This window comes from Dendrobates tinctorius, unplaced genomic scaffold (genome assembly GCF_039654945.1).
Source record: "Dendrobates tinctorius isolate UK_male_01 unplaced genomic scaffold, ASM3965494v1 ptg000091l, whole genome shotgun sequence".
In the NCBI taxonomy this organism is placed as follows: domain Eukaryota; kingdom Metazoa; phylum Chordata; class Amphibia; order Anura; family Dendrobatidae; genus Dendrobates; species Dendrobates tinctorius.
The window spans coordinates 12,271,859-12,293,742 of NW_027361759.1; the positions used below are offsets into that span (position 1 = coordinate 12,271,859).

General features: G+C 45.5%; 1 protein-coding gene across 1 annotated transcript in view; it reads right to left on the reverse strand.

Moving 5' to 3' along the window:
- CBLB (Cbl proto-oncogene B) overlaps positions 1-21,884 on the reverse strand; it is a 306,980-nt gene that overhangs the window by 48,231 nt on the left and 236,865 nt on the right. The gene's annotated exons all lie outside the window — the stretch shown is intronic.

The following is a 21,884-nucleotide window of genomic DNA, read 5'->3' on the forward strand; positions in this document are numbered from 1 at the left end:
TCAACATCATATCCCCACCGGAGATCATCCACCCATTAAAGAGAGACACCGGCCTGTACCCCCAGCACATTACCAATGTGCTAAGAGTATGTTACGAGAGATGAAGGAGGCTGGGGTAATCAGAGATAGTTGTAGCCCCTGTGTAGCTCCATTAGTCCTCGTTAAGAAGAATGATGGTACTATGAGAATGTGTGTAGACTACAGGCGGATTAACAGCATTACACATAAAGATGCAAACCCATTGCCTAGAATTGAGGAATCACTAGCTGCACTGAGAACTGCTAATTATTTCTCTACCTTAGATCTCACCAGTGGGTATTGGCAGGTTCCTGTGGCAGAGGCAGACAAAGAGAAGACATCGTTTACAACACCAATGGGTCTCTGCTTGTTTAACTACATGCCGTTCGGGCTCAGCAATGCGCCAGGAGCATTTCAGCGGTTAATGGAATGCTGCCTTGGACATAAAAACTTTGAAACCATTCTGCTGTACCTGGATGACATCATCGTCTTCTCCAAAACCTACGAAGACCATTTGAAGCCCTGTCAAACTTTGGCCTGAAAATAAAACCATCCAAATGTCACCTTTTGAAACCCAAGGTGCAGTACCTAGGCCATGTGGTGAGCGCGGAAGGTGTGGCACCCGATCCTGACAAAGTCACCATTATCCGGGACTGGAAAAGGCCCAGCACTATCCATGAAGTGAGGCAATTTCTTGAGTTAGTAGGCTACTACCAAAGATTTATCAAGGACCTCACCAAGATAGCAGCGCCGCTGCAAGATCTTCTAGTGGGCCAATCCAAGAAGGCAAAGAACAAAAATCTTCCGTTCGAGTGTAATAAAAGGATAGAAGAGTCCTTCACCAAGTTGTAATTGGCACTCACAGGAGATGAGGTCCTGGCCTACCCTGACTATGACCAACCATTTGTACTTTACACGGATGCCAGCAACGTGGGATTGGGAGCAGTGCTGTCACAAGTGCAGAAAGGCAGAGAGAGAGTGATTGCCTACGCCAGCAGGAAGCTTCGTCCCACTAAGAAGAACCTCGACAACTACAGTTCCTTCAAACTGGAGTTCCTCGCCATAGTCTGGGCGGTAACAGAGCGCTTCAAGCACTACTTGGCTCCCACAAAGTTCACCATCTACATGGACAATAATCCGCTAACCCTCCTTGAAACGGCAAAGCTCGGGGCACTTGAGCAGCGATGGATGGCCCGGCTGTCCAACTACGAGTTCACCATCAAGTACCGAGCAGGACATAAGAACGTTAATGCGGATGCGCTGTCCAGGATGCCCAATTCACCAGACGGGGAGAAAATCCAAAAGAACTTGATGAAATCGAGGTACCAGCCTTCCACAGTCCAATTGCAGCCCAGCGCTCTCAAGGAGTAAGGAATAAGCACTTTATCGTACGAGAGGTAATGTTGAACCCATTACCCCATCATGAGTGGGCAGAGACACAAGATAGTGACCCAGCTGTTCGCCTAGTAAAGGAGTGGCTGGCACAAGCTGATTCACACCCTGGTCCAGATGATCCACAGGAAGCACAACAGCTATGGAAGGAGAGAGGCAAGCTGTTCATCTACGAGGGTAAACTGTCGGAGGAACATCAACTCGCGCACACACGAACTGGTCTGGCAGGTGGTAGTCCCGAAGAGGGATGCGCCAATGGTCTTAGAGGCGTACCACAATGGAACAGGACACTTCGGCTGAGGACACTTCGGCTGGAAGAAGTTGGAAATTCTACTTCGTGAAAGATTCTATTGGGTTGGCATGAGGAGTTCCATTGAGAAGTGGTGCCGAGAATGTGGCCCATGCAACCTGCGCAGAAAAGACCGAAACAGTCAGAGAGCCCCATTACAGCCGATCATCACAAAACAGCAGCTTGAACTGGTAGCCTTGGATTACGTGAAGTTAATTCAGAGTAGGAATGGCTACATCTATGCTTTGACCATCGTGGACCATTACTCAAGGTTCTTGGTAGTCGTACCTGTTAAAGACTAAACAGCGAAGACAGCAGCCAAGGCGTTTCAGCAACACTTTTATCGACTGCACGGATACCCTGAACAAGTGCTCACCGATCAAGGTCCAGCCTTTGAGGCAGAAGTGTTCCAGGAGTTCTGTAACATGTACGGTTGCAAGAAAATCAGAACGACGCCGTACCATCCACAGACAAATGGCATGTGTAATAAGATGAACCAAGTGGTCATTGACTTATTGAAGACCTTACCTCTGGAAGAACGAAACCAGTGGCCAGAGAAGTTGCCAAATCTGGTAGATTTATATAATCATATACCGGTAAACTCCACAAATTTCACTCCGGCCTACTTGATGAGTGCAAGACCTGGAAAGTTACCTATTGATTTAGACATGGGAGTCTTAACACCAGAGACATCACCAGATGCAGACTGGAATACAGAGCGGCAACAACAATACCGCAAAGTGCAAGAATGTGTGGAGGAAAGTTTGTCCCAAGCAAGACAGAGACGGGAAAGAAATTACAACCAACACGCCCCTGCAGTTCCCTTGACACCAGGAGAACAAGTACTTGAAAGAAAGAGACATGTTCACAAACTAGATGACCAGTGGGAAGCAGAGCCATACACCGTAATACCTTCAGACTTCAATAACACCAAAGTATGTATCATCAGCAAAGATGGAGGAGAAACCTTCAAAGCAGTCTCAAGAGATCATCTAAAGATGTGCCCTGATCAATTGAAGGACAAGAAAGAAGTCCAAGACACTCCACGGCCCATAGTAGAGGTGGAAGAAAAGATTCAAACTATATTTGGAGAATTTCCTCGGACGTGGACACAAGTAATTCAGGCAATAGTAGTACCAGTACTAACCTTTCATCAGCCTACTGCACCAGATGAAGAAGAGACTCTAAATGAAATGGCTCCAGTAACAGATACCACATCTGCAAAAGAATTCGGAAATCTGTCCCCTACTAACAGCGAATCTGACAATCTCATGGCGAGTCTAGGAGTAGAGAGAAGGCAGTCTAGAATACCTAACTTACTCAAGTCTACTTATAGCGTAGTGACTAATGCACCAACAGTAGACATCAGAGAACAGGTCAGGTCATCAGAGATACCTATACTGCGTAGATCCACTCGTAGTACTAGATGTCAAATCCCTGCCCGTTACAGAGATTACATAATGTAAATAAAGTAGTAAGAATGTATAGTTGTAACCATTAAGCATGAGAGCCTACAGAGACTTACTGTATGAACCTTTTTAAGTATTCGTAAAAACCAGTTAAAGGACAATTGGGCCACAGGACTATGTGTGGTCAGAACTGTATTTGTAAATAGTTACTCCAAAAAGGCCTTAAAAATAAGCCGCCGGCGTGGCCGAAAAACAGGCCCATCTACAGAGTGCCCTGTAGTCACGCCCAGGGACGACACACAAAGTGGGTTAAGGCAGTTCCCACCAACCAAACTCCAGGTACAAGCACAAAGACAATTCCTGGACAGCAGCTTAAGGACTAGTCGCTGCAGTAACTGTGCTATTGTTTTCTTTTTCTTGTCTGGTTTTTGATAATTTTTACATTTTTAAGGCTGTTTTCACACTTGCGGTTTTTTGCGCTGCTTTTTAGCGCAAAAAAACGCATGCGTTTTTTCCCCTATACTTTAACATGGGTGCGCATATGTGCGCATACATATGCGCACGTACGCGTTTGTATGCGCATGCGTTTTTTTGCAGTGTGCGCTCGGGTGCACAAAATGCATCCTGTTGCATTTTTTGTGCGTCTGACTTGCCCACAAAAAACGCAAGAGCACGCAATGCGCATTTTTACAGCAAAACACCCATTAAAGTCTATGGGTGCGCATACGTGTGCATTGTAATTCACACGTATGCGCAAAAAAGGCATGCTTTTTTTAAAAAATGCACCAAAACCCCCAAAAAACACACACAAACGCATGATGCGTTTTTTTCATGCGCTTGTGTGCGCAAAAAACGCGCAGCAAAAAAACTAAAGTGTGAAAGTAGCCTAAGACTTTGTAGATTTGCATTAATTGTTGCTGTTAACAATTCTTGTTATATTTTCCTCAGTCCAGGAGTACTGAACTTAACTGGGGGGGAATGTGACACCCCAGAGTCCGGTTGTCACAGTGACATTACCTCCCTCTAATGGGTAAAGTCATGCTTGGAGGCAGAAAAGGGACCCCCATGCCAGGCAGCATAGATTTAGGCTATGTGCCCACGTTGCGTGTTAAAACGCTCACAGAAAACCGGACTCCTTCCCAGAAATCGCACGTTTTTTTCTGCGCAATTTCACCGCGATTATGATCGCGATTTTAGCACATGAAAAGGGAAAAGTATATGCACACAAATAGGGATCACCACAAAGATATGAAAAAAGTATCAATTTTATTAATGGACACAACAAACAGACACTTTGTGGTTAAAAACAATTAAAAAGTCTGAACAACCAGACATTGATAACAAAAACAAAGACAATGGGTCATTTTAATAAATAGTTAAATGCTATGGGTCCCAAGACCAACCATACAGTATAATGCCAGGTATCTGCTAGTTACCATAACCTAGGGTCTATCAAATCAATTGTTATGACAATCATGACCTCAAATCAAAAAAATACCATATCATCAATAACTACTATGGTTACATAGAAATTCTACATATACCATGGACAGAAAATTGAATGCTTATCATGTTGTCAACACAAATAAACAGACATTAATAAGTCCCTTTCCCTAGCGTGATATCACCTGGTTTCTGAGGATGAACAAGCTACCGGGTAGGTTACATGGGACCCTCAAACCCACGCGTATCGACACAGTCCTTTATATACCTATCCAATTAGTAATCAATCTTACCAGCTGAGTTTCAGAGTGGGGGAGAAAGGTAGATCGGATCTGAGTTTAATGAAACAGCGTCCTGCTCCCATCCGTGTGCAGGAGCTTATATTAAGATCATATATCACATCAATACATTCAAACACAAGCACCAAAACATAAGGTGACGCATAGTGTGAACACGGCCACAGTTTGATGTGTCAAAAAACAATCTGGACACTGGCACAACATAACAGCAATAATAAACTTTATCTGTGCACTCAATATAATGTGCTAAAAGCGCTACCATAAGATGACGCATAGTGTGAATAAGGCCACAATTTGATGTGTCAAAAAAAAAAAAATCGCGATTTTGCCGCGATTCTCGCGTGCGATATTCAAGCACTTTCCAAGCGATTTGAAGCATCGCTTTGAAAGTGATTGACAGGTTGGTCACACTCGTCAAACATAGTGTTTGACAAGTGTGACCAGCTTTTTACTATTGAGGCCGCCTATGCGGCATCAATAGTAAAAGATAGAATGTGAAAAATGATAAAAAATAAAAAATCGGGGTATATTTACCTTCCGACGTCCTGCGCTGCCATCCCGGGCATCAGCGTTCCCAGTAATGCCTTGCGAGACCTGTGATGACGTTGGTCTCGCGTTACTATAGCGATCTCGCGAGACCGCTAGAGTCACGCGAGACTACGTCATCACAGGACCTTGCCGCAAGGCATTACTAGGAACGCTTAGGCCGGGAATGCAGCGCGGGACGCCAGAAGGTAAATATACCCCGATTTTTTATTCTTTTTTTTACAGGGGTATGGTACCCAGGGCCTGGAGGACAGTCTCCTCTCCTCCACACCGTGGGTACCAACCGCACATGAGACGCTTAACTTCCCGCATGGTGGGCATAGCCACATGCGGGAAGTAAGTGGTTCTCATGCATTCCTATGGGTGAGGAATCGCGGCAATTCTTTGCGATTCCGCACAAAAGAATGAGCATGCTGCGTTTTTTTCCGCGATGCGTTTCCGCCGCGGAAAAAAGCGCAGCATTAGCACAGCATGTGCGGAATGCCATAGGAATGCACGATTTTTAAACGTACACGATTTTTAAACGTTTTCGCGCCGAAAATCGCGGCAAAAACGCTTAAAAATCGCATCGTGGGCACACAGCCTCAATCACAATTTCCTGCTGCAGGTCAGAAAAGGGAAATGCCTTATAAATTCTGGCCAGCAGACGGGGTTGGTGAGGCAGCTAGAAATCAGCTGAGGGGGTTGTCATGGAAACGAAGCAGCTGTGAGGAGAAATGATAATGACAGTTAAACGTGAGGTAAAAGAGATCTTTCTGGAAGATCCTGTCAGATGAAGACAGGGAGCTAATCTGAGAGGAGCTCAATAGGCAGAGCTGATCTGTGAAGAGGGAAAGGACAAGAGCAGAGACTGAGAGACTCTAGGGAAGCTAAAATACTGCATATAGCAGACCCCTGAGTGAAGCGCTAATAAAGAGAAAAGGGACATCAGAGTCCTAGGCTGACAGGAACTGTAAGATAGCCGAAACTGAAAGTACAGGGGATTGTAAATTCCTGTGCACATTAATCACCTGAGGGCACGGCAGCGGATAAGGAGCCCGGGGCAGACGGTGAAGAGAACGGTACCTGTGGAATAGGCTCACGCTGACAGCCGTACAGGTTAGTGAAACTATCACGAATAGAGGATCGCAGCATAGTTATATACAGCGGAGACCCACACACATAGCACAGAAAGGAAGGTCCTAAATCCTCACCTGGCAAGGTGGATTCCCTGAATGCCTCAAGGAGAGCCGGACTCATTCCATCACCTGTATGTGGTACTCCGGACTGCAACCTATTACCAGTAAAAGGTAAAGAAACTGCACCTCTCTGTGTCTCTCTCTCTTTTATCTGAACCCCAACGTTTACAGCCACTTTTACTATTTATTTAACATCTTTGCCCTGGGACTACAGCTCTACCTGTGGAGGGCTACAACATCATAGCTGCGCCCAACATCCATCCCAGAGAAGCAACACCGCAGTGCTGGTCATCTCTGACTAGAATACCACAGGTGGCATCACGTATTTCATCATTTATAAACATTATCTTTATTTTTACCACAAGAGTACCACACAACTTTCCCCTATTTTATTACTGGATGCCTCTGGGCCATGGACCGGGTCGCTGCCGCCATGACACCATCCCCCATGGAAGTCGACGGGCCCGGTACCGAGTACCCCCAGGCCCTGTGGGGCGCTCCAGTAACCTTTATGCCTATGCACAGTATACACTGAATGCTGCCAATCGGTGGTGTGGGTGGGGTTATACAGAGCTCAGCATTTAGAGAACCGCTACATCTGCAGCAGATAAAACTGATTTTATCATATCTGCATCAGGGAGCTCAGTAACACATCGCTGGAATCAGGGTGTCTGCCCCTACATAATGCTGCTCTCAGATGGCAAAAACCTGGTGACAGATTTCCTTTAACAACTATTGTAGTAAAGGGGTGAGAGATTAAGAAAACTGAAGAACGCTTATGTCAATGTTATTAGGTTTTATTTCCATTTGAATGGAGCACAGTAAGACACCACTATACAGTCACAAATTGCATATCCATCCACTGCTCCTTGCTGATAGCAGTGGGAGATTTGCTTTCTAAACTGCCGTGTAGAAAAAAATGAAAAATGAATTTATAAAGATTACAGGATTAATATCTTGTGATGCAAGTGAGGGTTCATTTTGTACAGAGCTGCAGACTATGTTGGCTCTCTGTACAGAAGATAAATGAGGATCATGGCAGTTCATAAGAACCGTTACCGTCGAAATTCTGGACTGATTGCTGAAACAGCATATGCCTTGTGAATGTTTATTATGTGTACAATAAAGTAGTCAAATGCAATTAAAATGGTAGCTCAAGGCAAATTCCTATTATTGACTGTGCAGTATTGCAGAATGTCGCGGTCCTGAGCCAAGAAAACAGAAATCGGAGGAGTGTTCAGCTAATGGCAGTACCACTTAGTTTCAGTAGAGGGAGCTAAAGTACACATGAAGTCATAGGTATAACTAAACTGACGTGACGACATGGGAACAGGATTTCTCACTCAAGCACGAGCGTGTCCTACTAATAAATCAGACAAAGCCTCTTCAATATTCGGCAAGACCATGTGCTACATATTAACTCGACAAATCACAGCTCAGACATTTCTGCAGCATTTGGTAGAATTTGAGGCCAATGCATCCATTGGTCATTTGGATGTTTTGGGTTGTCATTATGATTTCAAAAAAGAGAAAACACAGTAGTTTGACAATAAATGGCTTCAACCAACCACTAACCATGAGTGGAGAATGTTTTTGTGTTATCATTCATATTCTCTGAAAAAAGGCCAAGAAAGCAGAAATTCTGCTGTATGAGGATGGAATGATCATTAATGCACACGTACTGTTCCCTTACTTTTTGTGTCTACTTGTGTGAATGGGTGACTACTTAAGCACTGATTAACTTGTATATAGCCACACACGGCTCATTTATGGGCAGAGAAATGCAAAGGTCTTTTAGGTTAAAATTTCATTGCGTATGGGTATGACTTTTAACCTTTTCACATCCAGTGGTGTTTTGGGCCTAGATACTCAAGGGACATTTTGAAATGCTGCATTGTAAATAGGAGTATTTCTATATTTCAACATTGGATTCCTTATTTTATACAATAATCATTTATTTCTCTAATCATATAGCGGTAAAAACACATCATCTGCTCTGCACACAGCCCAACAAATGAGGCATTTAGATGTAGCAATTGTTAACATGACAAACCATGCAGTGCGACAGATGTCAATTAGGACATAGGGCGATGCACTAGGTGGCGGGTAAACCAGTGCACTTTCAGTATCGAGACATTTCAATAAAGTACCAAAGTTTATTTTCTCTGCAATTAAAAATGTATAGGGTATGTAGCTACATATGCTTAACTTACTGTGAATGCTTTTCTGACCATAAAGTTGATGATGGTCTCACATTAAAGGATCATCTCAAAGCCTCATCATGAGGGTCTATTAAAAACACTGAAACCTTACAATTTGTGGGGCTCACAATTTACCAGGATATTCAAAGCATAGTAAAGCTCCACGGTCAAAATCACAACAATACATTACAGACTGACCAGATCTACCAGTGCTCTTATAAATGAACAGATACACATTTACCCTGGAAAATTAGATCTTAATGTCCAATATCCTCTGTCCATTTAGTGGTTTTGTATAAGGAATAACAGAATACCATAGGTTACAATGATACTGTATATTAATAATTGGCAATTTTACCATTGCTTGAGAAACTAATAAAAAGAGGGCATTCAAAGACTGTTTTTCACAAAAAATAGCATGAGACCAATGTTACATTTTAGATGGAAATGATCTCTAATAAAATAAATAGGAGTGATAAACTGTGGCTTCTTTTTCCCTTATGTACAATTCTGTTTTATACCTAGAAGAAATTTGCAGTGTAATACCATTTACTGAGACATATGGCACCTAGTAAACCCCATAGAATCACTGTATTCTATATATTTACTTTATACAAGTACTGTAATTGTTCGACATAGCATAAATAATTAACATGCATCAAGCTAATTATACTCTTCAACAGAAGGTAATCTGCAGTACCCAGCGGCAGCCACTGAATGGAGTATTGAGCAGTGATCGTCTGCTGCATCCCGATTGGTGGAGGCGCCATGATATTAGAATGATTACCTACCCTATCAATATAAAAAATAGTTGGTAACCCCTTTAAAGGGCAGGCATTATATAGTGATTTACTGACAAGTCGGTATCTAGAATAACTTTGCAACTTTGATGGAAGATGCTAAAGGAAATCTGTTACCAGGTTTGTGCTAACCCATATGATAGCAAAACGCTAGACAAAAGGATATAGAACCAACAAAGAAAAAACCTAAAAAATGAAAAATTGTATTAGATATGTATTAAAATATATAAACAAAATCAAATAATAGCACAAAAAAATATCTATATGGGCATAGTCTAGTGAGTATACCTCCAAATTCAAAATGTAAAGGTTAGAAAATGGTGAGGTAGGCAGGGAGAAAAAGGTCAATAGATGGAAGTAAATACGGTAGGTACCCAATCTTAATCTCACCAAATTAGCAACACTGATGAGATCTAGACGGACATTCAAGACAGTAAATGTGCAAATGCTAATAAAAATTATTATTATCAACGCTTATTATCAATGCTGGCTGGGCAGATAGGGCTAGAGATGACACATATGAAAAAAATTTTCTCTCTGCTTTGCCCTGTAACATGCCACAGGCTTGCTGAGGAGGTTGGCACCCTAATAAAAACACAAGATATAGCGCCGCAGCTTGTGTGTAGGCTGACCCTATATACTTGCTGTGATAGACACCTATTCTTTAAATAAGGCACTGTCACAATGATTATGTGTAAAAAAGGGGCAAAAAAAACGCAAATAACAGCATCAATTATCTCATTCTGCAAAGGTATACATCTAATATTAAATATGCATCAGACGTCAATCACTACGTAAAATAGGTAAAAGGCCCCTTAATAAACTAATAATTAACTTATCTATTGAAGATCTCCTGCGTTTTGTCCTGACATTTTCCTACAGTCAAAAGTTTCATCAGTGGATCATCCAGGAGAAATAAGGTGTAAGGCTGGTTTCACGTTCGCGCATTTTACATGCAGCGCACGGCGCGGCTAAGCCCCGCCCCCTGCCCGCTCCATCCGGTCATCGCCTCCTACTATCGCACACGGCTGCATGCGATCTGCGCACCCTATCTTTAGCATAGGGTGTGCAGACCGTGCGCTAGTAGGATTTTGGCGTGCGCGCCAAAATGCAACATGGTGCGTTCGGCGCACCTTCAAAAGTGCGCAGCGCACGCCAAAATCCTACTAGAGCACGGCCAGCGCACCCTATGCTAAAGATAGGGTGCGCAGATCGCATGCAGCCGTGTGCGATAGGAGGAGGCACTGACCAGATGGGGCGAATGTGAAACCAGCCTTAGGAGACTAACAACAAACACAATTCCTCTCCTGCAACTGTAAATATAGTGTGTGGACTTCAGCCAACAGAGCAGCACAATGTAGCAGCAATGTGTCACTTACTGAGCTGCTTGCTGCAGTTTTGATAAAATCACTGTTTTATCTGCAGCAGATCTAGCAGTTCTCTGAATGCTGAGCTCTGTATAAACCCGCCCACACCACAGATTGGCATCTTTCAGTGTACACTGTGCATTGGCAGAAAGCAGCCAATCCTTGATGGGGGGTAGTGTTATAAAGAGCTCATGAATATGGAGGACTAACTAGCAGCAGGTTTATTGGTCCTCTAGTGATAATCTCTTGCTGATAAAACAGTGATTGTATAAAAACCACAACAAGAAGGCTAGTAAGGCTAAGTTCACACGTACTGGAACTCTCGCGGAAATTACCGCGAGAATTCCGGAATTCCATTCAGCGGGAAAATCGCATTTTAAATTCCTGCGATTTTCCCACGGAAAAACTAGCATTTTGCAAGCGTATTTAGCTTGCAAAATGCTAGCGTTTTCCAAGCGATCTGTAGCATCGCTTGGAGAACTGATTGACAGGTTGGTCACACTCGTCAAACATCGTGTTTGACAAGTGTGACCAACTTTTTACTACTGAGGCTGCCTATGCAGCTTCAGTAGTAAAAGATAAAATGCAAAAAAAATTAAAAATGGTGTTATTCCTACCTTCCGACGTCCCGCGCATCCGTTCCCAGTAATCCTTTGCGAAAATGCCCGCGATGATGTCCGTTCTCGCGGGATCGCGATGTCTCGCGGTCATTCGCGATGACGTCGCGCGAATGACCGCGAGACTTCGCGATCCCGCGAGAACGGACACCATCGCGGGCATTTTCGCAAAGGATTACTGGGAACGAGAGCGTGGAGAGAAGCGGGAAGGCTGCGCGGGACGCCGGAAGGTGAAAATAACAATATTTTTTATTTTAAATTCTATTTTTTACAGGGATATGGTACCCAAAGCCCAGAGGACAGTTTCCTCTCCTCCGGACCATTGGTACCATCCGCAAATGTTCTGCTTACTTTCCGCATGGTGTGCACAGCCACATGCGGGAAGTAAGCGGAACAATGCATTCCTATGGGTGCGGGATCGCCACGATTCCGCAAAATTAATGAGCATGCTGCGGTTTTTATCGCGAAGCGATTCCGCCGCGGTAAAAACCGCAGCATTAGCACAGCATTGCGGAATCCCATAGGAATGCATGAGATGCTTATTTTTCGTGGCAAAATCGCGCGGTTAAAACCGCCGCGGAAACGCGAAAAAACCGCCACGTGTGAACTCAGCCTAAATGATAAAATCTGGGATCAAGTCTCTATCTCTACATTATGCTACTCTCATCAGGTTATGTGGCAAAAACCTGGTCACTGTTTCCCTTTAGGCAAGTAGTCCACTTACTATTTTATGTGAGTCAGAAGAAATGTGTACTCAAGAGAAACAGCTGTTGCTCATTTCTCTGTCTGCAATCCTGTGACTGAAATAAAGTGTATTTTACTGAAATTACATGGCGAGTGCCGCTTCTCTCTCCTATGAACTTTACAAGTATGTGGGCACTGCAAGACATGGCCATTATAATGTGGATGATGTAGTTTGATCCTGTTTTTCCTTGTAACTGGGTGTAGTAGTTCCAGCATTTCCTCCTTTGGTCCTTGTTGCTCACTATAAGTCATCGGCATGACACTACATTGGTAAGACTTACCGACCAGCTTGTCAGACACAAAAGCACTACAACCGAATTCTTTCTGCAATGAGTAACCATGACCCATTATTGCCAGTTATGTGGATTTTGCTATGAGCTTTCATACATCACTTCTGCCAAGAGCTGGACAAATTCCCAGGAAAACTTTGCTGTCCACTGCAGCAGACCCAATAGAGAGGGCTGCCACACTTTACAGAGAGGTTTTCAGCCTGCCTAATTTTCTTCACTTGGGCAGGACACACCGATGCTTTGATTCTTAGCGCCATTGTGTTCCTAACAAGGCTCATTAAGAGCAAGCGTAAAGCCAAATGCACTACTGGACTGCAGCCATGTCCTGGCCCGAATCCTGGGACACAGCAACGACCTGGCACAAGCTTCACTAGCTTTCTGCTATTCTGTGTCACTTTAAAACTCCAGCTGGCACCCAGTCACTTGGAACATAATCCAGTTAGCAGCCCACAAGTACAGCTGAACAGAAGCAGATTTGCAAAGTGCTGGAAGAATAGTTTACTTTAACAATACGATCACACTGGCACAAATAAAACGTAAAGAACATTCCCACTGCTGCTGGAAGTGAGGTGTCAACAACTGATTAAAATAATCCATGGACCAGCCATTGCAAAGCAGCACGGGGAAGAGCAATTAATACTCCGAAAACTTTCAGATTCCCTTTCAATATGCCATAAAGCAGAGTCTCGTGTGCGGACAGGACGGGAGGTTACATTTCAATTAAGATGCCCAGTGAACAACAACTTCCACCCGCTTGGAGTTGACATCATGCAGAAGAGCACAAATAAGGAAGTTTAGTTCTTATACAAGAAATGCACAAAATAATACTATTCAATTCTATTACAGGCCTAAAACGACTAAATACAGGTAAGGCCTCTTTCACACTTCCGTTTTTTAAAATCAGTCACAATCCGCCAGGTTTTGAAAAAAAACGGATCCTCAAATTTTTTTTGAGGATCCGTTTTTTTCCCATTGACTTGCATTAATGGCGGATTGCTGTCCATTGCATCCGTTTTTTGTGAGGATCCGCGAAAAGTTGCTGTCCGTCACCATCCTCAAAAATTTCCAAACGGAGCTTGTAACGTTTTTTTCTGTTGCGGATCCTGTAAACACTCATTGAACCCGAATTTCTTTCTGGGTGCCGGACACAAAATCTCTCTCTCTCTCAATCTCTCTCTCTCTCTCTCAATCTCTCTCTCTCAATCTCTCTCAATCTCTCTCTCTCTCTCTCTCTCAATCTCTCTCTCTCTCTCTCTCTCTCTCTCTCCCCTTCCCGGCCAGCGATTCCTTTAAATTTCTTCATTTTCAGGATCCGTCTGAAAACGGATCCTGTGCCATCCGTTCCCATCAGTTGAGAACGGATCCGCTTGTCCGCCTTTTTGGCGGATTATAACTGATGCAAAAAACTGAAGTGTGAAAGAGGCTTAAGAAACCATAAGGCCTGTTTCACACTTCCGTTTTTGTGTCCGCCAAACAGATCCGTTTCCGTTTTTTTGACGGAAACTGATGCAAACAGATCCGTTTTTTTAAAACGGATCCGTTTTTTGACGGATCCGCGGTAACCGTAATGGAAGTCTATGGGACAAAAAAAACGGATCCTGCAAAAAATGGCGGATCCGTTTTTTTACGGAAAACAACGGATTTTGACGGATTTGAAAAAACGGAAGTGTGAAACAGGCCTAATAAGTAGATGTTGCGGGGGCACGCACTTTGTGTAGGCCCACATATAGCAATACCGCAAATTCAGCCATTGTCGGCAGCGAAGAACTGAAAAATGCCATCTTACATTTACTGTAATTTCTTAATAGCGCTTAACCCTTTTATAGAAGAAAATCTACAGCAACCGCATTTCTTTAACCCCTTAATGACCAATGACGGATCTGTCCTTCATTGGACGCCTCCCCGTTTTCTGTGGCCTCTGGCGATGAGCCCGCACCTTTTCCGGCACATGACAGCTGTTTTGAACAGCCGACGTGCCGCTAACAGCCGCAGGAGGAATCGCGATCCCCCCACGGCTGTTAAACTCTGACAGTGGCATTTAACATGCATTTCCGGCAATCATGCTGAAAATCCGCCCATCGGTGACCCCCTCACGTGATTGCGGTTCACCGATGGGTTGGCATGAAAACCAGAGGTCTCCTGGAGACCTCTATGGTTGTCACTGCCGGACAGTTATGATCTATGGTTGTCACTGCCGGACAGTTATGAGCGCCACTCGGTGGTCAGCACTCATAGCAAGTGAGGTATTCATACAGAAGATCTGATCATCGCCTGCATATAGCAAAGCCGATCGGGTTATGGCAGCTTCTAGTCTCCCATGGAGACTATTGAAGCATGCCAAAAGTGAAAAAAATGTTTTTAAAAATACAAAATAAATAAAAAAAAAAAAAAAAAAAAAAGTTCAAATCACCCCCCTTTCGCCCCATTCAAAATCTTATATATACGTACCTTGTAATGTCTTCACATCCTGTTCCATCCAGATGTGTCCCGATCCCAGAATTCCAAGCGGCGCAAGTTCACCGACCACGATATTGGGACACCCAAGTGATGGGTATCTCAATATAGAACTGCTTCTGGTACCAGCCTCTTGCGCGGTACCACCAGCGGAACACCGCCGCACCACACACACAGAAACACATACAGTATATGCCGTCGAACCACACACACACACTATATACGCCGTACGCAGCCTCTTCTGCGGCACCACCAGCGGAACACCGTCGCAAACATGCCGCCGCAGGGATCAGCTGAATCATTCACTGACCGCCGCCATCTTTGTACAGGAAGAGCGCATGCGCTGTTTTAGGCTGAGTTCACACGTAGCGTTTTTTTCGCGTTTCCGCGGCGGTTTTAACCGCGCGATTTTGCCGCGAAAACGCGAAAAATAAGCATCCCATGCATTCCTATGGGATTCCGCAATGCTGTGCTAATGCTGCGGTTTTTACCGCGACGGAATCGCTTCGCGGTAAAAACCGCAGCATGCTCATTAATTTGCGGAATCGCAGCGATCCCGCACCCATAGGAATGCATTGTTCCGCTTATTTTCCGCATGTGGCTGTGCACACCATGCGGAAAGTAAGCAGAACATTTGCGGATGGTACCCACGGTCCGGAGGAGAGGAGACTGTCCTCCGGGCTCTGGGTACCATATTCCTGTAAAAAAAAGAATTTAAAAATAAAAAATATTGTTATTCTTACCTTCCGGCGTCCCGCGCAGCCTTCCCGCTTCTCTCCACGCATCCATTCCCAGTAGTCCTTTGCGAAAATGCTCGCGATGACGTCAGTTATCGCGGGATCGCGAAGTCTCGCGGTCATTCGCGCGACGTCATCGCGAATTACCGCGAGACGTCGCGATCCCGCGAGAACTGACGTCATCGCGGGCATTTTCGCAAAGGATTACTGGGAACGGATGCGCGGGACGTCGGAGGGTAAGAATAACACTATTTTTTTTTACATCCTATCTTTTACTACTGATGCTGCATAGGCGGCCTCAGTAGTAAAAAGTTGGTCACACTGTCAAACACTGTGTTTGACGAGTGTGACCAACCTGTCAATCAGTTCTCCAAGCGATGCTACAGATCGCTTGGAAAACGCTAGCATTCTGCAAGCTAATTACGCTTGCAAAATGCTAGTTTTTCCGCGGGAAAATCGCGGGAATTTAAAATGCGATTTTCCCGCGGACTGGAATTCCGGAACTCTCGCGGTAATTTCCGCGATAGTTCCGTTACGTGTGCACTTAGCCTCAATGTGACCGCCACTATCTGTCTGCACAAAGATGGCGGCAGTCTGATATACTGCGCCAATTCTGATCAGTGAATCATTCGGCTGATCCCGGCGGCAGATGCGCGACGTGTCTACAGACAGAGGAAGCCGTTCACATTAAGGCTATGTGCCCACGTAGCGTTTTAAACCGGACACTCAAAACCGGACTCCTTCCCAGAAAACGCGAGTTTTATCCGCGATTATGTTCGCGATTTTGCTGCGATTTTCGCTTGAAAAGTGATTGACAGGTTGGTCACACTCGTCAAACATAGTGTTTGACAAGTGTGACCAGCTTTTTACTATTGATGCTGCCTATACGGCATCAATAGTAAAAGATAGAATGTTAAAAACGATAAAAAATAAAAAAAATCGGGGTATATTTACCTTCCGACGTCCCGCGCAGTCTCAGCGATGCTCCCGTTCCCAGCGATGCCTTGCGAGACCTGTGATGACGTTGGTCTCGCGTTGCTATAGTGATCTCACGAGACTGCTAGAGTAACGCGAGACTACGTCATCACAGGTCCTTGCCCCAAGGCATTACTGGGAACGCTGAGGCCCGGTAAGGCTGTGCGTGACACCAAAGGTAAATATACCCCGATTTTTTATTTTTTATTCTTTTTTTTACAGGGGTATGGTACCCAGGGCCTGGAGGACAGTCTCCTCTCCTCCACACCGTGGGTACCAACCGCACATGAGACGCTTAACTTCGCACATGGTGGGCATAGCCACATGCGGGAAATAAGCGGTTCTCATGCATTCCTATGGGTGCGGAATCGCGGCAATTCTTTGCGATTCTGCAAAAAGAATGAGCATGCTGCGTTTTTTTCTGCGATGCGATTCCGCCGCGGAAAAAAGAGCAGCATTAGTACAGCGTGTGCGGAATGCCATAGGAATGCATGGGGTGCGTTCTGTACGAGTTTTTTAAACGTTTTGGCAGCGTTTTCGCGCCGAAAATCGCAGCAAAAACGCTTAAAAATCACATCGTGGGCACACAGCCTAAATTGGTTTTCCCACGAACGAAAGTTCATTTTAAAAAATGAGGGGAGAACACAGCACAGGAAGGAGAGATACAGCAGACAAGGGGGATAGCACATGGGGTAGACAGGTCAAAGAAGAGAGCACAGACGGGAAAAGTCAGCACATGGGATAGAGAGAGTGGTTAGGTGGGTGAGCACATAGGGGGGGATTCTCAACACTGCAATGCCTGCCCCCATCGTGACATTACCGCCCTCCCGATGCGATAGCATCGAGCCTCCAACTAGTAAAACAATAAAAACAAAAACAAAAAAAAAATCAAACATACACATATTTGATATCGCAGTGTTCAGAATCCCCTGATCTATCAATAAAAAAGGATTAACCTGAACGCTAAACGGCATAGCGGGAAAAAAAAGTCAAAACGCTATAATTACTTTTTTTGCCGCCGCGACATTGCAGTAAAATGCAATAATGTGCGATCAAAAGATTGTATCTGCACCAAAATGGCATCATTAAAAACGACAGCTCGGCGTACAAAAAATAAGCCCTCACTCGACCCGAGATCACGAAAAAAGGAGACGCTACGGGTATCGGAAAATGGTGGCGCAATTTTTATTTTTTTTTTAACAAAGTTTGGAATTTTTTTTCACCACTTAGGTAAAAAAGAACCTAGACATGTTTGGTGTCTATAAATTCATAATGACCTGGGGAATCATAATGGCAGGTCAGTTTTACATTTAGTGAATCTAGTATAAAGGCCGAACAAAAAACATTCTTTTGCATTTTTTTTGCAATTTCACCGCACTTGTAATTTTTTTCCCCATTTTCCAGTACATAATATGTGAAAACCAATGGTGTCGTTCCAAAGTAGAACTCGTCCCGCAAAAAAACAACCCTCACATGGCCATACACACAGAAAAAAAAAAAGTTATGGCATTGGGAAGAAGGGTAGCAAAAAATGAAAAAGCAAAAACAAAAATTCCTCCGGTCATGAAGGGGTTAATTAGAAAACCATTAAAGATGATAAAGTGACTACACTCACCACTGAAATTGCAACAGCACGAAATCACAGGATAGAAATGTTACTGATACTTAGATGATTAAAAAAAATGAAAACAAATCTATGAAAACATCCTGATTTATACAGCATAGAGTATTGGCACCACTTGTAGAATCACCCACTTGTCTTGGCTGAGGTTATTAATGGTAGTCTGAGGAATGCTTGGCGTTACATTGATTTGAGTGGTATGGCCATTTCTCCAATGTGGTTTGGGCAGACACTGGGTGACGCCATAGGCTTGCTATGTGAGGACAACTAAAAGCTGCATGTTGTTTGTGCTATTATGAGCAGCTTACATGGCTTATACATGCAGAGTCTCCAGACAGTAACTGTTAAGGGAACTGTGAGTTTTGACGATTTACCCAACTACATTCAGTGTAGCAGAACATTCCTCTGACAACCATTAATAACAGACTTTCTTTATCGCCTTATTGGGGGACACAGAATACCATGGGTGTATGCTGCTGCTGCTAGGAGGCTGACACTATGCAAAAACAATAAAATTAGCTCCTCCCCGGCAGTATACACCCACCGACAGGCACCAAGCACCTCAGTTTGTGCTTAGTGTCTGTAGGAGGCGGACCGGGATCTCCCCAGATCCGCTTTTTTCTTTTCAGGTTTAATCTGAACTTTTTAATTTTTCCCTCTTTTGTCTTTTAGGTTATTTTCCATCGGGAAACAGGGTGTAGTTGTCACCCTGATTTCCCATATCATGCGGCTGAGCGAGCAGTGTGGTGTCATCCACATCGCAACTCTCAGTACCGCAGGCAGGACTTTTCCCTTTCGCCTTCCGGTGATAAGGGTTGTGGACAGGTGGCTAGTCCTTGCCGAATCCCCTCCTCACCCCTCTCTCGGGACAGGGCTGAGAGGAAGACGGCGATCGCAGGTGTTTTAAGCCGTCTTCTGCAGGATGCGGGTACAGAGGACTCCCTTCCCCCCAGCGGCCTTCCGTTTCCCCGTGGGCCCCTGTGGTCATCCTCTTCAGGGACGTCAGGTAAGTGCCTGTACGTTCCCTCCGGCCCCGCATAACCTCCGTGAATGGCAGAAGTTGTACCTTTGTGATTTCAGGTCCACAATTTTTGAATTTCCCGCCCTCTCTGCCTGCCGCGCGCTCACGCCGCTTGTTTCTCACTCCCAGGGAGACACTGGGGATTCCTCCACTCACCACACAGCGTCACAAGCAGGGGAGGCAGACTTCCCAGGGCCACTGTCAGATCAGCTCCGTTATGTCGGCGCTGGCATGGGGCTACGGCGTCTTCACTTTCACTTTCACTTTCCCTCACAGTCTCCTCATCGCTGTGCTCCCTCCTCCCTTCCTGAGCGCGCTCTTTTCAGCGCGCCTTTACTAGCCCATCACAGGGCTCCTTTTCGTTTCATATGCCAGCCTTCTCCTTCGGCCATGCCCTCTCCTTCGCTGTTAACCAGTCATGGAGCGGCCGCTAAGCTCCGCCCCCAGCCTCCAGCACAAGGATTTCCTGGTTGTTTCACTCCTTCCTGCGCTGTTTGGGGGACACTTCAGCGTTTTCTGCTGCTCACAGAATCTCGGTAGGCTCTGCTCTGAGGCAAAGATTAGCTCTCCTCTGCAGTTATTCCTTAAATCCTGCGGCCATTCAGTGCAGTCTACTTATGCCCAACCCTTCAGGGGATCTCTGCTTCAGGCCCACCGCTATCTATTACGCCTGTGCGCACTGTAAAAAGAAGTGGGCATCGGGTCAGTCGTCTCCATTCTGCCCCCCCTGCAGTCCTTCCAATATGTCAGCATCTCAGGAGCGCACAGAGTCCCGGGCGGAGGGCGCTCTTCCCTCCTCTCTCCCCCCGGAGTGGGCCGTTACAATGTCACAGTCTGTTTCTGACTTGACAAAATTATCACAGTCGCTGGTCCAGGTTTTAGAACGATTACCTCAGCTATCCTCAGCCACCTCTGCCCCGACCACCTCTCGGGGTGAGTCGTCCGCACCTGACCGCGACCTTCAGAGAGACAGACGGGGAAGGTCTTCTAGGAAGTGGGCTCTGTCCACTTCGTCCTCGAGCTCGCAGGGCCCTTCCGCTCCCAGGCCTCCTTCTCCTTCCTCAGATGACAGCCTTCAGTCAGGCGATGATTCTCATTCGGAAGCTAGCTCTGAGGGGAACAGCGTTTCTAAAACGCGGGACATGGTCGATAGTCTTCTTGCAGCTATCTTCCAAACACTAAAACTTAAACAGGATGAGGCTCCAGCTCAGGAAAGCTCGGTTGTCCTTAGACGAGCCAGACCTCCGTCCCGAACCTTTCCCAATCACAACGATTTCAATACTACCTTAGCCAAACACTGGGAGCGCCCTGAACAACGTTTCTCAGGCCGCAAGTATTTGGACGTTCTGTACCCCTTTGACGCAGAACTGCTCTCAAAGTGGTCCAAGGCTCCAGAGGTAGATCCTCCAGTATCCCGGATAGCCTCTAAAACGGTGCTCTCTCTGCCAGACGGGGCGTCGCTCAAAGATCCTACTGACAGGCAGATTGAATCTCTGGCTAAGTCTATCTTTGAGGCATCTGGCGCCTCTCTCTGCCCTATTTTCGCATCCGCCTGGGTGGCGAAGGTCATTTCCGCTTGGGCAAAAATCCTTCGCAGAGGCATCTTAGCGTCAGCTCCTCAAGACGAATTGGCAGATCTTGCAGATCAGATTAACCAGGCGGGAAAATACCTTTTGGCCGCCTCCTTAGACGCGGCCGGCTGCGTAGCAAGGGCTAACAGCAACATAGTAGCTGTACGCCGAGTCCTTTGGCTAAAGTCATGGAATGCGGACACTACTTCGAAAAAGTCGCTTACCAATCTGCCATTCCATGGCTCTAGGCTCTTTGGAGCAAAGCTGGATCAGATAATTTCCGATGCCACTGGAGGCAAAAGTACTTCGCTTCCCCAGTCTCGACCAAAACGTCCCTTCAACAGAAGGGGGTTTCGACCATTCAGGCCTTTTCGTCCCTTCTCTGCCACGGAGAGAGCCACTCAACAGGATCGGCCGCCTGCCACCAGGGAGCGGGATCAGAGGAAACCTTCCTACAAACCCGCTCCTCGCTGGAGATCTAGAGGACAATATTCCAGATCTGCAGGAGCCAATTCCGGCAGATTTTCGTCTAAGTGACGGGTCACCCCCACCTGGAATTTCTTCCAGGGTGGGCGGCAGACTTTCCTTTTTCGCGGATGCTTGGCTGTCCGTTGTAGACGACGCTTGGGTCAGAGAACTCGTCGCATCCGGTTACAAAATCGAATTTGCTTCACTCCCGAACAGACGGTTTTTCCGGTCTCGGCCTCCGCGACAGCGGGCCCAGATTCCGGGTTTTCTGCAGGCCATTTCCTCCCTTCTTTCCGCCGGAGTCATTGTTCCCGTTCCCTCAGACGAACGGTTTTCCGGGTTCTACTCCAATCTCTTTGTAGTCCCGAAGAAAGACGGCTCTCTTCGTCCTATTCTGGACCTCAAATTGCTCAATCGCCACGTGAAGATTCTTCATTTCAGGAT